Source organism: Delphinus delphis, chromosome 3, assembly GCF_949987515.2.
Source record: "Delphinus delphis chromosome 3, mDelDel1.2, whole genome shotgun sequence".
Lineage (NCBI taxonomy): Eukaryota > Metazoa > Chordata > Mammalia > Artiodactyla > Delphinidae > Delphinus > Delphinus delphis.
This window is the reverse complement of record NC_082685.1, coordinates 141,549,786-141,566,136: the sequence shown is the minus strand read 5'-3', so window position 1 is coordinate 141,566,136 and position 16,351 is coordinate 141,549,786. Positions and strand designations below refer to the sequence as shown.

The 16,351-nt window shown below is 40.0% G+C and overlaps 1 protein-coding gene across 1 annotated transcript in view; it reads left to right on the top strand.

The window, feature by feature from the left end:
- The window catches only part of EGFLAM (EGF like, fibronectin type III and laminin G domains), a 171,449-nt gene that overhangs the window by 103,249 nt on the left and 51,849 nt on the right, over nucleotides 1-16,351 (top strand). The gene's annotated exons all lie outside the window — the stretch shown is intronic.

The window sequence follows — 16,351 nt, the reverse complement described above, 5'->3', positions numbered from 1 at the left end:
TGTCTCCATGGTCCCAGGTGCAGACATTGCACGTGAGTTTCCTGAGACGCTTCTTCCGTTGCAAGGCTTTATGTCTTTCAGCCAGAAGTGCTGGGATTCCTTCTCTTCTCTTGGTGCTTCCAAGAACACCTTCTGACCCTGAACACATTCTGGGTCCTGCTGCACACCCCCCAGTGGAAATCCTGTGCTTAGACCGTTAGCATTCTGTGCAGTCAGACCGTGGTCTACAGGGACCTTGTTGTAAACCTGATGGAGATTAAGAATCTGTAGGGAGATCTTCTGTTGCAATGGGCTATTATTTGGGGCACCATAGGGTATAGTTCTCAACTGAGGGTGATTTTGCCCCCTACAGGGCTCTTGCCAGCCCCTGGAGGCATGTTTGGCTGTCTCAGCTGGGGGGAAGGTGCTCCTGGCATCTTGCGGGGAAAGGCCAGGGATGCTGCGAAACAGCCGACAACACACAGAACCCCACCGTCACAACGCACACACACACACACACACCAAAAAGTGATCCAGCCCCATATGTCAGTAGTGCCGAGGCTGAGAAATCCTATTACAAGACAAAAATAAAATTAGAAAATCTAAGCCTTGCTCAAAATAAAATGGCAATCAGGCTGGAAAATTAACTGACATTCAAAAAATCAACTCAAGTGAAGACTTTTTCTCAAACTTTTTTGGACTGCAGCACACAGTAAGAATATACAATTTGTACTGCAGCCCAGAGCACACAAACACATCTAGAAATACATGTGTGTATGTGCAGATGTCTCATCGAACAATACTCACCGATGCTAAATTCAGAGCTTTATATTTTCATCCATTTGGTTCCATTTTTGAAAACTGTGGTCAGGCCCCAGTGAGTTATTTTTACTCGCCACTAATGGGTTTTAAATGTGCAGCTAGAATAATACTGAATCAGATATATAAGGAAATTGAATAGTTTCATATAAATGACATATCAGCACTGAACGGCATAGAGTGAGGGTGGATTCTGTATAGAAGCCCCCAAAAGGGTCAGCCACTAATTCCACAAAGAGTTATTTTTGCCACACGCTTGTCAGAGTTGAGCCAGTCCTTGTTTTCCAGGGTTCAGGATCCAATCCAGTGAACAGACACGTGGCGTGCGCTATACGGAGGTGCTCTGCACGTGGGGAAGGGGAGCGATGGATTTTGTGGGTGTGGGAACTGAGAGGTGGGTTGGCAAAGATGCCACAGTGAGGTCACACTGGGCATGGCTGGGAAGAATCGAGTGGGATTTCTCCAAAGGGTCAGAGGAATAGGAACAGGAGAATCCAGGCAGAAGGATTTCTGGGTTGAGTGATGAGGGAGATCTTCAAGGGTATGAAGGAGGCCAAAAGATACAGGGGTGCAGAGGGAGAAAGTAGAACCTCCCCTGCACCCCGTGTTGGGTAATGTAAAACCAGCTTCATTAGCGTGTTGCTCTCCTGCCCCTCCTTGTTTACAGGATAAAGGCCACACTCCATGGCTCAACGTTCAGTATCTTCCATGGTCTAGCCCCAGCCAACCGCTCTCCCTTACCGCTCTTGACTTCACAGCATGAGGCCTCCATCCCGGCAGAAGGATCCCAGCTACACCCGCTGTGCCCAGGAGGCTGCCTGCTCTGTCACTTCCTTCTCTTCCCTTGCTCAGCAGATTCTAGGTGGTATCTTCTCAAGGTGTAGGTTTCAAAACCCTGCAGAAATTCTTCCCTTAGAAAGCGACCCATGGCAATTCCGCTGGATAATTCCATGCAGTGAATTCTCAGCGTTGGCATTTCATGATTTTCTGTCTGATGAAGAAAAGTTTGTGAGCCTTCAGTGCTTGGAAACTCTCAGGGCACCCCGGCTCCACCTCGACTCTGTGTGTCTTGGTTTTATCAATATGCCACAATGTCTACTGACAATGAGAACAGATTACTCTTGTTTTCATTCATTTTGAAAAGGTTTCTTGGGCACAACTAACCTCATGACCCAGAGAGAGGCTGGCTTGCTTCTGTCACAGGCTCTTTATGGAGTTTTCGATTAATTGTTGGGCAGGATTGTGGGTCGGATTGAGGATCAAAGTCAGACTGCCTTCCCTGATTTAAGACTGGCTCTGCTCCCATGACGATATTCACAAAGTAGGAGTTGTTTTCATCATGATGGGACATCCCCAGCTTAGTTATCACCCACAGTCTTGTCCACAATATGGCTGTCTTCTGGGGCCATGCAGGCTTTGGGAATGTGAGTTTACTCAAGACATTGGAATGTATTTTTTTCTTCCAGTTTTATTGAGATGTAATTGACATACAACACTGTGTAAGTTTAAGGTGTGAGGCATAATGATTTGCCTCACATACCTCGTGAAAAGATTATCACAATAAGTTTAGTGAACATCTATCATCTCATACAGACACAAAATATAAATTTAAAAAAGTAGAAAAAATTTTCTTTGTGATGAGAACTCAGGACTTAACGCTCTTACTAACTTTCATATATGACATCCAGCAGTGTTCATTAGATTTATCATGTTGTCCATCACATCCCTCGTACTTATTTATCTTATTTGTACAAACTGGAAGTTTGTACACTTTGATTGCCTTTATCCAGGTCCCCCTCCCTCAGTCCCCACCTCTGATAACACAATTCTGATCTCTTTTTCTATGAGTTTGTTTGTTTGTTTGTGTTTGAAGTGAAATTGACCTACAATACTATGTTAGTTCCTCACACACCATAGGGACTCCACACGTCTAGTTATGATGTGTCACCATACAAAAATGTTACCTGACCTAGAAGGTACTATGCTAAATGAAATACGTCAGACAGAGAAAAACAGTTACTGTCTGACTTACATGCAGAATCTAAAAATCAAAAACAAACGAACAAACATAACAAAACAGAGTTGTAGATACAGAGAACACACAAGTGGTTTCCAGAGGGGAGGGGAAGCGGGGGGCAAAGAAACAGGTAAGAGAGGTGAAGAGGTACAAACGTCCATTTGCAGAATGAATGAGTCACAGGTATGAGATGTACAGTGAATGTTTTTTTTTTTTTTTTTTGTGGTACGTGGACCTCTCACTGTTGTGGCCTCTCCCGTTGTGGAGCACAGGCTCTGGACGCGCAAGCTCAGCGGCCATGGCTCACGGGCCCAGCCGCTCTGCGGCATGTGGGATCTTCCCGGACCGGGGCACGAACCCGTGTCCCCTGCATCGGCAAGCGGACTCTCAACCACTGCGCCACCAGGGAAGCCCCAGTGAATGTATTTTTAAGTAATTTGTATTTCACCCATGCACAATACCACTTTGAGGAAATTTACGCACACGCACACACACACTGTCTCACACACACACTCATTCACACACACACACACACACTGACACACACGCACTCACACACCTTAATTAAAAAGAAATATGATAAGATGATCAGAAACCAGATAGAGGTAGGTAACATAATTGTATGAGATGAGACAGTTAAGTCCTGGATGTCACTAAACGCCAAACTTCCTATTAGCAAAAACAAGAAAGAAATCAAGGTCTTATAGAACTCTCAATGTCTGACCAAAGGATGCAAACTAGTTTTTCAGTGAAAAAAAAATTTTTTCTGGTTACAGTTACAGGAAGAAATTACCAAAGAAATCATTATATAAAGAATATTGAGCATTATAGTGAATACTGACTGTAATGGTGGTTTTAATAGTGGTTTAATGATGAGGAAATGTCTATGGGAATGATCAAACTTGACAGAAAGAAAACCCTTCGAAAATTAGATGCAGGGATAATATGTCCCTTAGAATTATTCAGTAAATTCCTTGACTATATTTTGAAGACCAACACCTAACATACATTCCGGTATTGAATACCAGAGATTTTTTTTAACTGGAGTTCAAAAGGATATTTCAAAAGTATCTTAATTCTTTTTCTTTCGTTTATTATTTTAGTATGGTGGTGAAATATACATAACGTAAAATTGACCGTTTTCACCATCTATAGTGTCCAGTTTGGTGGCATTAAGTTCATTTACAATGTTCTCAACTGTCACCAGCATCTACCCCCTGAACTTTTCCCATCACCCCACACAGAAACTCTGTCCATTAAGCAATGTAATAATTCTCCATTCCTTCCTCTCCCCAGCACCTGGTCCAAATTATTTTGTCTTTTTTTATTGAAGTATAGTTGATGTACAATAAGTTTCAGGTAAACAACACAGTGATTCACAATTTTTAAAGGTTATGTTCCATTTATAGTTATTTTAAAATATTGGCTATATTCCTTGGGTTGTACAATATATCCATGTAGCTTATTTATTTTATACATAATAGTTTGTACCTCTTAACCTCCTACCTCTGTCTTGCTCCTCCCCCCTTTCCTCTCCCTACTAGAGAAAGACAAATACTGTATGATATCATCTATATGTGGAATCTAAAAAATAAAACAAACTAGTGAATATAACAAAAAAGAAATAGGCTTACAGATATAGAGAACAAACTAGTGGTTATCAAAAGTATCTTAATTCTTTTTAGTTCAGACACACTCTCTCTGAAGATAGTAGAACTTCCTTTGCCTTCCTAATTTGTCTTTACTAAACCAGAAACAATCTGGATAAATCACCTCCTGTACTATGTATTTCAGCATCAAGTATTTCTTTACTTGCCCAACTGCTTGTCTACACAGAAATCACCATCTTGACTCCTGAAGTTTTTCTTTATCCTGTCGAAATTTTGCCAGTTTATGTCTAGGTGTAGATCTTATTTCAGTGGAAATATTAGCCCTTTCAAAATATATTCTCTTGCTTTTTTTCCAGCTCAGGCAAGTTGTATTTTTATGTTTTTGATTCTCATTTCTGTTCCCATTATTCTGGTAAATACCAAAGAAACACCCATAATCCCTCAGTTTGGACCTTGTGCTCTATATCCACATCCATATCTATTATTTTCTCTCATATATTTTTTAATCTCTTTGACATTTTTCTCAGCATTCTGGGGTAATTCCTCAGGTTCATCTGAAAATCACTGGTTCAAGTTTCTCCAGTATCAGTTTTGTTCCTTATTATCTTAGGTGTGGATTTTCAATCTCCTAATAAAATTCAGGCTTTGTTACATTGCTTTCTTTTTATTATGGACAGTTTCAAGCAGAGTGAAAAATATCAGGAATCCTTTGGATCCATGACTTCCCTGGTGGTCCACTGGCTAAGACTCCATGCTCCCAATGCAGGTTCGATCCTTGCTCAGGCAACTAGATCCCACATGCATGCTGCAACTAAAGATTCCACATGCTGCAACTAATGATCCCGCATGCCGCAATGAAGATCCCGAGTGCCACAACTTGGGGCACCGGCAAAGCTTTCTTGCCGAATCTTAACAGTTGCCATATTTTCTTCAGTGTTGCCAAACAAACAAAAATTACAGATATTGGGGCAGCCCCTGTGTACCCCTCCCCACACCATTCTTCTCCCTTCTTTCTGAGAGGTATTTGTATTTAGAGTTTATGATTTCCCTACATTTTAATCATTATATGTAACATGTGTGTATATATATATATATATATATATATTTATTTACAAACAATGTGGTATTGTTTTGATTGTTTTTACATTTCTTATAAATGCAATGACATGGCAAGTATCCTTTTGTGACTGATTTTTTTTCCACTGCATTGTGTTTTTGCAAATTAAATTGTAAAGTTCTACTTCATGCAGTGTCACTGCTGTATAGTGACACTGGTGTATAAATATACCATAGTTTATCCATCAATTATTTTGATGTTGGACCTTTAAATTGTTCCAGTTTTTGGCCATTACAATGTTGCAATGAACAATCTCATATATGTTTCCTTGAGTATGTGCTTACAAATGGAATTGCTAGGTTGTAGTGCATGCATATCTTCAGCTCCATCGCCTTTGAGAAATTTGTTCCTCAAAGTGATTGTAGCTATCTTCATTCCCCCTGGAAGTGTGTTCAAAACTTCTTGCTGTATGTCCTTGCTGACACTTGGTATTAGTCAGACTTTTACACATGGTCAGTCTGATGGATATAAAATATGTCATTATTGCTTTGATTTGCACTTCTCTATTGTTAGTGAAGTTAAACATAATTTTATAACTATTAATCATCTTATGACTTTTTATATGTTTTGCCTATTTTTATTGGAATAAACATGTACTTAATTATATACATAGTGTACATTTACATATAAATAAATATTAATAAGCATTGATATATGTAGAGTTAAATTCTAATCCTTAGCCAATAATGTGTTGCAAATATCTTCTTCTAGTCTGACTTATCCTTCACTTCACTTATTATATCAAGTATTGAATAGAAGTATTTTTTAATGTAGTTAAATATCTCAATTTTCTTTATATTTTATGGTTTCTGTGTGTTTTTTTAAAAACTACTTCCTTTCCCCAAGGTCATTAAGCAAAATCTTCTGTTTTATTCTAAAATTTTGAAAATTCTGCTTTTCATATTTAGAATCTTAATGTATCTAGGATTTAGTTTTAGGTATGGAGAAGTAGGAGGCTAATTTAATATTTTTTCCCATACAGACAACCACTTGCCCCAGCACCAATTACTGAATTATTCATCTTTTCTCCTGTTGATTTGCAACAGCATCTTTCTGATGTATCAGATCTCCATACATCTGTGAATCTGTTCCTGAGTTCTATAGTCTATTTCTTTATCAGTACCACACTGACTTCCCTGGAGGTCCAGTGGTTAAGACTCCATGCTTCCACTGCAGGGTACATGGGTTCCATCCCTGGTCAGGGAGCTGTGATCCTGCATGCCACACAGTGTGGCCAAATAAATAAATAAAATAAAATAAAATAGGATACCACACTGTCTTAGTTTCTACAACTTTATAAAGTCATGGTATCTGGTAGGTAATTCTACTGCACTTTGTTCTTCAAAATTGTCTGCTCTTGACCCTTTGCTCTTCAATATAAGTTTTAGAATCAGTTTTCCAATACGGTGAAAAACCCTGAAGGGATTTTAAAAATCAGACTTATGTTGAATTTTAAAATTAGAATTATATTAAATTTATAAATAATTTTGGAGGAATTAGTATCTCTGTGATATAGAATCATCCACTTCATGGCTATATCTCATCTGTTCATTTGGATATTTTTCAAAGGCTTTTAATAGACTTTTCACATTTTTTCATAAAAGTCCTTCATAGCTTTTGTTAGATTTATTCCCAAGGCTCTTATATTTAGAAGTCTGTTTTAAATTTTTGGAATTTGTGGAATTTTCTTTTCTTTTTCTGTAGTTACAATTTTCTTTTCATGCACTTTTCCCATGTACTTTTGAAAAGAATATGCATTCTCTTACTTTGGTGTCTAGGGTTTTATATATGTCCTTTTGATCAAGCTTTTTAATATCGTTGTTCAAATCTTCTATATTATCAGCTTGATCTAACAATTACTGAGAGAGATATGTTAAAATTTTCCATTGTATCTCCCTGCACCTCTCTCGATTTTTTTAATATATATATGAGGTTGTAATATTAGATACCTACACGTTTTGTATTCCTGATGGTTCCTTTACTCATTACTTAGTAACAATTGTTATCATTAATAATACTTCATTTTCCCCTTAAAGTCTATGTTGTCCAATAATAATGTAGATCCACTAGCTTTCTTTTAGGTATTGCTTGAAACATCTATTACTCTTTTTTTTTTTTTTAAACATTTGATCTCTCTGTGTCTTATGTTTTAAGTACTTTTGGGAAACAACCTAATGCTTAACTTTTAAAATTCCAATCTGACAAGCACTGTCTTTTAGATGGCAAGTTTATTACGTTAATAGTTATTATAATTGTTGACATTTTTAAAAATTCCTACCATCTTATTTTGTACTATTTACTCTGCTTTTTCCATTTTCTTGGAGAGGGGATCTTTATCTTTGCTCCTTTCCTGTCTTCTATAGAATTGACTGTATTTTCTTAGTCCCCTTTCCTCTCCATTGGGATGAAGTTATATATTCTTTTATTTACTACCCATAAATTGTTAACTTTCAAACTTTTATGGTCTAAAGTTAATAAACATCTATTACCCTCTTCACAAACAATAAAAGGACCTTAGCAGCTTCGATCCAAATCAATTCCCTCTTGTCTTACATATTACTTTTCAGCATTTTTGTTCCACTTTGTTTAATAGGTACAAGTTTAGACTTTTTATTTATTTATTTTTATAGTAACACTTGTTTAGATTTATCCATACAGTTTCTCTGCCCACTACCCTTTGCATCTTACTCTTTCCTTCTTCCTGAAGTATACTTCTCAGTAAATCCTTAAAGGTCTGTTAGGGACAAACTCTCTCAGGCTTTGCGATCATGTTTTTGTTTCACTCTCACTGCTGAACAATCATTTAATCAAACACAGAATTTCATGATGGTAATTATTTTCCCCTAGCACCTTTTCTCAGAGGAGAGAAGAGGGATGATAGGGTGTAAGTGTTTTTAGTTTAAACCATTTGCCAATCAGAACACCTACAAGAGAACTGGACCACAGTTGGTGCTCCACTCTGAAGCCAGTTTAAGGAGAACAGAAAACCCACAGAGACACTGGAGCTCACTCTCACAATAGCATCAGTCATCTTGCCCTGCGGTTGTAGGTACATGTGTCTTCCTCCTGACTGGATTGTGAGCCCCTGGTGAGCTGCGTCTCCTCTCTCTTTCTCATCTCAATCTCTCTATTCTACCTCCTGATTCCCAAGTGCAAGATCTGAACCAAGCCCTGTCTTGTACAATACTAAGCCAATTGCAGATCACACCAAATACATCTGTTTTTTGTTTTCTGCCCCCCAATCTCTCCTACTTGATCCATCCTTCACTCTCTGCTTTTCTAGATCATTCCCGTCAGCATGCAACCATGTATTCCACACTCACAGAAAAGACTTCCTGGATCCCACAACCCTTCCATCTACCATCTCATTTCTCTGCTTTCCTTCAGGCTAGAGTTATTGTGTTGTCTACATTAACTGTTACTACTTTTTTTCCAACGTCCTATTAACTCTTCAACTCACTCCAGTCTGCCTCCAATCCCACCACTCATGTAAAGAGAGCCAATGACCTCCATATTTCCAAACATAAATTCATCCCATGAACATAGAACATGCCATTAAATTTCTTAAAGTAATGTTTAAATGATAATGAATGTTTTTATACATCTGACTATTTTCTTAGGACAAATTCCTAGTAGTAGAATCAGAAAATCGAATAACTCAAAACACTTGGTATATACTGTCAAATTATCTTGCAGAAAGAGAAAGAGAGGGGTGGGGTGGAGAGAGAGTAAACTCTCACTTTTCAAGCCCTGTTATTTTCCTGACACTATGGACAGTAGTTTTCTGTTATTAATAGTTACTTGAGAATTACTACTAAACTCCTAGTGAAAATGACTGATTAGACACTTACAGCATTGCCAAAGACCAGATTAAAGCTAAGGTCTTTCAACAAACATTTTTTTTTTTTTTTTTGCATTTGTCATGTGCAGAGCACCTTGTAAGAAGATTTTGCTCTTCTAGGGAACATTCACTCATTCACTCACTCTCTTATCTAAGTAATACGTACTGAGGGCCTGCTGTATACATAACCCTGCCAGCCACTCTTTCAGCTGTTCAGAAATATTTTACTTGCCTATCTAACTTATACACTGCCCACTCCACCTCAAGTCCTGAGCATCCCCACAGAATGTTGTCAACGAATTAGTATTCATTATTCTCTGAAGTTACAAAGAGTCCACACCTGAAATATTCAGCACACCATGATGAAAACATGGCCATAGGTTGTCCTGCTGTGTTCACAGCCACCTCTTGCGTTATGCTTTGCCTGTGTATCTCCTCCATCAGCAGGAAGTAGAGACGCAGGTACCTCACACCTTGGTTTCTGGCCATCTGCTTAGCTTTCCACAGCCCCATTATCTTTAGAAAGGGAGACTCCAAGGGAGAAGGCTACAGCGGGTTGTGCTTGGCTGACTGGTTTGTGTTCTTCCAAAGACAACACTCCACAGGGGTTTTGCAGTTGACGCCTCCTGTGTGTGTGCAGGCATAAAGATCATAAAGGTAAAGGAGTCAGGGAAGTTTTGAGGTGAGGGCTCTAGAAGTCATTTGGTGTCTGGGGTGACATTCTTGGGCTGTTGTCAAGTAAGGGTTTCATGAAGCATGATGAATGGAAAAGAGCAAACATACCTGCCTATAGCTGGTTCTCTAGAGCCATTCTCTCCCAACCATCCCACCCCTACCACCACAGAAACGTACCCCGGGATGAGTTAGTTTCGCTCAGGTGGAAAGAAAAGAACCAGACAGATTATTTGTGGGAAAGGGAGGAGCAAAGGAAACCATTCAGCATTCTTGCAGAGCCTCTGAGTCCCTGTCGCCGAGGCTGATGTTGGGGTTTTGAGGATGCCCAGCTAACAACACTTCTTCTCTTTGTCCATTTTCTGAACCAACTGAGAAATAAGACAACAAACTCAGACGATAAAGAATCAAATGCTTGTCCTTGTTTATGATAAAGGCTAGATCAGAGAACATAGTTTACTCTAAGGCACAAGCTCCCTTTTGCAAACTCCCTTTTGCCCAATCCAGGCTATGGAACCCACTTGAGGGAAAGTTTGGGTTTGCAGAGAGATCACACCTGCCCAGGTCACTGCTATCCACTTGTCGAGGTAGAGAAGGAAGGTGGGAGAGACCAAATTTGCCCCAAATTCCTCCTCCCTCCCCCAGGTCCTTTGATAGATTAGCTTCACTCAGTTCAGAAATATGGACCAAATGCTTCTACTCAGCATCTAAGTTTCTGTCTCTACCTCTGTAGGGAGGCGAAAAGGTTGGACAAGCATTCAACAGTATTTCAGGAAGCTCTTCTCATGATTGCAGCTTCAGGAGTGAAGAATAAGTACTCCTCTCTCATCATTGCTAAGAGCTGTTAAGAAAAGAAACCCAAATACAACCTGGTCCTTATGAATGAAGATGAATTCTGATAAATGATAACTCACATCTTCTGGGAGGCTTATATTATTGAACACAAAGTTACAATCCCCAAGACGTGTAACTTCCATGCTGAACTAACTCCTTTTTTCATCCACATAAGTGAAATTCCCTAGTTGTTTCTTTTTCAAACTTCGCTTGGAGTAACAGATGCTTGCAATGTGTCTGAATTAAAAGTGTAAACTTTAGGGTCGCAGAATGTTAGTGCCAGCAGGTCATCAAATCCAGTCCAGTTCCTTGTTTTGTTAGAAAACACGAGAACCGGTGAGATTAAATGACTCGTTCAAGGTCACACAGTCATTTGTGTCCATCTCTCTCCCAGTTTTTGGTTTCCATGACTAGGGGTATTTCCAACTATACCATGATACATCAGAGAAACTTACTGTTTATAGAAAACTGGTGATGACTCAATAAAACCAAGCATACAGGTTGTTTTTTTTTTAAACAAAAGTCATCCTGTAATATAGTAATAGAAATTTGTCTTTTCTATATTAGTTTTCCTTGTAGTGGAATAACCCTTGAACTTGTTTTGTATTCAGTTGATGGTTTGACTATTCTGGTTCTAAATAAATGACTCCTTTTCAATGTTCTCTTTTCCTAATTAACAAAGTGTCAAGTAGAGAGAGGTGAGTTATGCACTTTAATTACAATAACCCCAGGCTACTGGGAGAATTCTTATCAGTGGCTTGGACTGTACGTTCTGTGCTCACTTAGAAACAGCATTGGTAAAATCTTTAGGGAAGCCATGGATTTGAGATCTGAGGTGGTGTGGTCATCAGGAAACAAGAGTGGGGAACTTAATTCCAGATGTCTTCACACCATACTGTGTCTGGTCCTCTCTCTGCTCATTTCCTTCCTGTTAAAAATGGGAAATGACAATTAGCCTGGATAATTATGAGAAACAGGAAGAGATGCTGCAAAGAGTATTGGAGTGCAGCATCAGGAGTCCAGAATTCTAGACCAGCTCTGCCACTGAACTGTCTCTGTGGGCTAGTCGCATGGTCTCTCTGAGCCTCAGTTTACTCCTCTGTAAAATGGACTTGTGCTAGCTGATCTCCAAGGCCTTTCTACAAAAGTCAAGATGTCTTTGACTCTAAGTCCTTCTAATTCCACATTGTCATCCTACCCTTATCTCACACGCTTTGTTTCCCCAAACTGAGCAGTAACCTCTGGCTTCAAAGAGATAGGTTATATGCAGTGTCAAACAGAAGCAATGATTATAAGGACCAAAGAACCTTATTCATTGAACAATATATGCCTTATTTTACTTGTCAAAATGAGCAGAGAAGCTGGAGTCATTTCCATTCTCATCATGGTACCATTTCATAGCTGCAGCAATGCATTTGTGGTCCTTTCCTCTAAGAGTTTCCTTCAAGGTAGACTTCCTAGGGTGGGTTAAAGGGCAGGACGAGAACTCAGTTACCCACACTCCAACCCCTGGTTCCTCTATATCCTTCTGGCTAAAGTATATTAGATACTCGGTGTCAAAACATGTGTATGTTATTTTGCGTATTGAACTAAGGGTCATATGGTTTGGTTCTGGTCCTGAATTTTCCACTAATGAGATGCATGACCTTGGTTTCAAGTCACTTCTCTTCTGTGGCCTGAGTTTCCACATTTATGAAATGAGACTTTTGGACCGGATGGTGTCTAAGTCCTCTTCCAGCTCTAAACTTCTAGCTCTGAGTTGGGGAAAGAGACAGGAATGGTGGCAGTTTGGGGAGAATGTCTTTGGATTTGGGGGCAAAGTCTCACCGTACAAGGATTTGTCCCCGATACTCCACCACTTAAACAGGCCTGACCAGCTGGGCCAGGACAGGACAGAGTCCCTCCATAGTGCAGCACTGTGGTAGTATCTCCCATGCATGGTGGAAGCCTTGGCTTTTGGTGAGTATGTGAAGTATTACTTAAATGGAGGATGGGGAGGTATATCAAGAAGTCTAAAATATGGTTCCTGCCCTCAGGGGGTTCACAACTGAGTTGAGAAACACAAGGGCAACATTCCGAGGCTAGGAGTCCAGAGGATGTAAAAACCATCTTGAATATCCATTGAGTTCAACAAACTGTGGAAGCTTGTTCTGCGCTCATGATTAGGGACATGTATTCGTGGGTGGATGGCACTGTCCAGGAGTTGGAAGAATGTCCTACAGGCCTTGGCTTGCTCCATCTTTTCTGGAGTCACCATTTTTTTCCCAGAAGAGTCTGTTTTCTCTCTCTTTTTTTTTTTTTTTTTGCGGTACGCGGGCCTCTCACTGCCGTGGCCTCTCCCGTTGCGGAGCACAGGCTCCGGACACGCAGGCTCAGCGGCCATGGCTCACGGGCCCAGCCGCTCCATGGCATGTGGGATCTTCCTGGACCGGGGCACGAACCCATATCCCCTTCATCGGCAGGCGGACTCTCAACCACTGCACCACCAGGGAAGCCCTGTTGTTCTCTTTTTAAAATATCACTTGATTTTGGTCTTTGGATGATACACATTCAGCTCTGTCTCCACAGAATGCATGCAGCTGGAAGGGTGGCTAGACTATGTATATAAGGACACACAAGAGGGAAAAGGAGGGTGATGTGGACAAGAGCGTTAACCAAAGTCCTGGGGTAAGAAAACACAAGATGTGTTCACAAGTCAACTGGTAAACCAGTTTGGCCATTAAAACTTTGGAAGAGGGGGAAAAAAAGAGTCAAAACCATGCTCTGGAGTCCGATTATAAGTGGCATGATGTAATCAAAAAAGAGACCAAGGATAAATCTAGTGCCGCTGTATATTGTCTGTGTGCCTTTGAGCAAGTTATTTAATCTTTTTCAGTTTATACCTTCACATGGTAAAATGGGAGGAATAATACCAATTTCACAGGATTTTGTGAGAATTAATAGAAACAATCTATGAAAAGCTCTTGGCACGGTAAAAATGAGCAATAAATGTTAATTTTCTCAATCCCAGGCTCTTCCTCTCTCCACAGTGATTTCTTCTCCTGCAGGCACTGGGAAAGCAGCAAACTTGGTTTTGAGTTAGGCTCGGCCAGTTACAAAGGGTTTCATCTTGGTCAAACCACTTAACTGCCCTGACTTCAGTTTCTTATCTACCAAATGAAATTCACCACACTTACCTTTCAGGATTATTGTAAAGTTTAGAAATGTATGATATGAAGCAAACAACAGTACCTATCAGTAGGAGAGAGGCAGTAGGTTTCAATAAATAATGGTGATAGGAGAAGGGAGGAGGAAGAGGAGTTGTGATCATTGGGATTCTTGACCAAGGAGCCTGGACATCTATCTTGTTGGCAGTTGGGGTCCTTGAAGATTTTTTTTTCCAGATAGAGTATTATAAGATGAAATGCAGAGAATCTTGAGATGATGAGAATAGTGCCAGAATGGCTAGAATGTGCAGAGGGCAAGGGTGAACACCCTGGAGGTACAGAGGCCCACCTACGGAAGAGAAAACCCAGGTCTCTCCATGCATGTGCTAAAATAATTCTTTTATTAGCAAATGAATTGGTTCTAGTGAAATTCATCCATTCTGAAAATATGAGAGAGACAGAGATAGAAATGGAGAGTGAGGAAGGGGAGAAGAAAGAGGCCCAGAGAAAGAGAGAGAGGCAGGGAGAGAGGTAGAAAGATACAGAGAGACAAGAGAGGGGAAGCTGTTTTCAAGGGCCTCTAGCTTTTTGTGTGAAGACATCTGGCACACAGCTGTGCTAGCTGGATGCAGGTGGCTTAAGAGAATTTGCATCCAGGTATAAATCTGACATCAACAGGCTTGAATTTTCAGCTGACATGTGGGCTATTTTAAATAAAACTGGGGAATTGGCGTGGAGGTGGTGAGAACACCTCCACCAAGATGTGCCTGATACCTGAGAACAGGACCTTCTCCGATGTGTTTGGATCACCTGCCGACCACGTCTCCCTCTTCCTGGTGCAGGAGGAGATACCCGGTCAGCAGCGTGCCCACTGAGCAGGCATCCCACACTCCCTTTCTGACATTTCCTTTAGTTTCGTGTTCAATCTGCTTGCTCTTTGCTTACAAGAGGGTGAGTTTGCTTTTGTGAGAAAGGTGTTTGGCTTAGCTTATTCTGCAAGCAGAATTGTCTTTAAGTTCAATTTATGTTTTTAATGTCATTTTTTTCTTTTTTTAACTAATCATTCAATAACTAATGGGCATCAATGACCTACAAAAGTCAGTTCCTGTTGCCAGAGTTGTTACAGCCGTAAAGCCTGGTGCCTGGTGTGACTGGATCAGAGAAGGCAGCTGGTACCTGCGCCTACCCAAAGCCAGGAAATGGGGGCGCTATGGAGCAGCACTTTGAAAGGCTCTCAGATCCTGGGGGTAGGGCTTCCTGTGTCTAGCCTAAGTCAGGACTGCTGTGGATCAGTAGACTTTGTGGATGACAACTGAATAAAAATGTTAATCTGACCATCCCCCAAAGAACAATACCCTGTATTGTCCCCTATGAGTTTTTCTCAGCCCACCTTACAGTTCTGAAAGATCCTGTTGTCCTGCTAAGATGTTTGGAAATGGTTGACCTCCAAGATGCCACCCAGGGACGCTTTTTTTTCTGGGCGTGGGAGTGTTTGCTCTAGTATAATGTCTCTTTCTTATTCTGAAGAACTTTTAATGAAATATCTCATATGTCAAAAGTATATATATACTTTTATATATATGTGATATTACTTTTATGTTTTTATGTAATATATAAAAATAATATGAACACTCATGGGTACCCAGCATCTATCTTAAGAAATAGAATATTATAGAGTACTATCAAAGGCCCCTGTGTGTCACACCTCTTTCATATCCCTCTTCTAACCTTTCCCATGTATTTTTGGCCCTTGCCTTACTTTTCTCAAGAGTTTGAATATAGTCGGCCGTCCATATTGATCGTGGTTGGTTGAATCCGTGGATGCAGAATCCGCAGATACCAAGGACCGACCGTACTCTGCCCTTTTATATAAGGAGCTTGAGCATCCGGAGATTTTAGTATCTGAGGGGGTCCTGCACCAAAACCACCCCTCAGATGCCAAGGGAAGAGGGACAACTGTATATATATAACCTTAAATAATATATAGTTTTTCTTGCTGTTGACTTTTATATAAATGGCATCAAACTGGATATGTTCCTGTGCAACTTGCATTTTTTTCGTGAAATCTTGTGAGATTCAACCATCTTGATTTATTAAATATCCACTTATTCATTTCCTGTGTTACACAGTATCCCATTCCCCAGATATACTATAATTCATTTATCCATTATCTGTTGATAGATTTTTGGGCTATTACTTGATATTATAAAAATAGCAAAGTTGGGTTTTTTAACAATTACAAATTCTGATGCTATGAATGTGTTATGCACATGTCTCTTTGCACATGTGGAAAAGTTTCTCCAGATTTTGTAAGTT